General features: G+C 42.9%; 1 pseudogene; it reads right to left on the bottom strand.

The window, feature by feature from the left end:
- Positions 1–202: 202 nt before the first annotated feature.
- On the bottom strand, positions 203–1,019 carry LOC122747325 (annotated as a pseudogene).
- Between the last annotated feature and the right edge of the window lie 477 nt (positions 1,020–1,496).

The raw sequence follows: 1,496 nt of genomic DNA, 5'->3' as shown, positions 1-1,496 counted from the left end.
AGCCTAAAGCTGCCCTTTTCCAGTTTTCATTAATTTCATTTTTTTTAAGCAGGCATAGTTCAGTTTATTCATTGTTTATTTTAAAAAAATCTGGGGGCAGCTAGGTGGCGCAATGGATAAAGCACCAGCCCTAGATTCAGGAGGACCTGAGTTCAAATCTGGCATCAGACACAAAAACTTATGTGGTTGTCACAGAAGCTGCCTAAGTGTGAGTCTTCACAAGATGGTCAGTGAATTCCTGATAGGGAGACTTAGTAAACATAATCTCCTTCCATAGGTCTGGGGTTAGGTAGCTGTATGTTTTTGGAGATAGCATCAAAGGTAGCTTTAGCAAAGTTGCCCATAGTAGTCATCAATTCCAGCCATCATCAGGAGCTTCTTAGGCACAGGGTCTGAGACAGTGCAAGTACCTTGAGGGGCAGGGATCAGGTGCACCAAAACTGATCCACAGCACCCAGTGACCTTGCAGGACACTGTGTGCGGCTTGCCAATCTTGTTCCCCTGGTAGCCACGTCTCATAGGAACGATAGACAGCTTAGCCAGAATGATAGCACCACGAATAGCTGTGGCTACTTCCTTGGAGCACTTGACATCCAAGCCAACATGCCCATTGTAGTCGCCAATGGCCACAAAAGCCTTGAACCTGGTACGTTGTCCAGCTCTAGTTTATTTATGAACAGGCATGACCTTCAGAACCTCATCCTTCAATGAAGACCCCAGGAAGAAATCTATGATCTCAGATTCCTTAATAGGAAGGGAAAAAAGCTAGATCTCCTTCAAAGACTTGATCTTCATGTCCTTGACTAGCTGGCCTAGCTTGGTGACAGGAACCCACTCATTATCCTTGACCTTTCCTCCATGGCTGCAGCCCCGACCTTGACCATGGTCCCCACTGCCGAAGCTACTGCGGAAGTCCCCTGAGCCTCTGACTCTGGGGTCCCGGGGCCCCCAGCTCCTCCTGCAGCACTGGCTTCATCAGCCATTTGGTGTTCACTAGAAGTAGAAACCATTTCATTCATTTTTACTTTTTGAGAACAAGCAGAACAAGGCTCCTCTTATACAGATTCTTAGACTATGAAAAGAACATGCCCAGTTCCTTTCAGCTTGCATGATTCTCCTCACATGATATGATTTCTTGATCCTTCAAAATCTTGGTTGCTGTCCTCTGGATTGATCCACATCAATATCTCTCATAAAATATTATTTTCTGGTGCATAAATACAAATGCTTAGCCTGAGACACATCCTTATTGGTTTTGATTCTATTTTGGAATTTAGACATTTGTAGCTCATGCAAGAGTTAACAAAAGGATGTTTATTAAGTCACAGAATACAAAGGATATACAAAAAAGATACTATAGTACTTAGCTTCATCCATATGGAATCCTTTCTGGTGAGTATGACAAGGTGAACACTAGAACATCTGCCAAATATGAAGAACACTGACTTCATACAAGTAGGCTTTTTAAAATTTTTTTTGGTGAAAAAAAAAGAAAG

This window comes from Dromiciops gliroides, chromosome 3, assembly GCF_019393635.1.
Source record: "Dromiciops gliroides isolate mDroGli1 chromosome 3, mDroGli1.pri, whole genome shotgun sequence".
NCBI classification, from domain to species: Eukaryota; Metazoa; Chordata; class Mammalia; order Microbiotheria; family Microbiotheriidae; genus Dromiciops; species Dromiciops gliroides.
The sequence above is the reverse complement of the archived record's forward strand: the minus strand, read 5'-3'. Positions and strand labels throughout refer to the sequence as shown.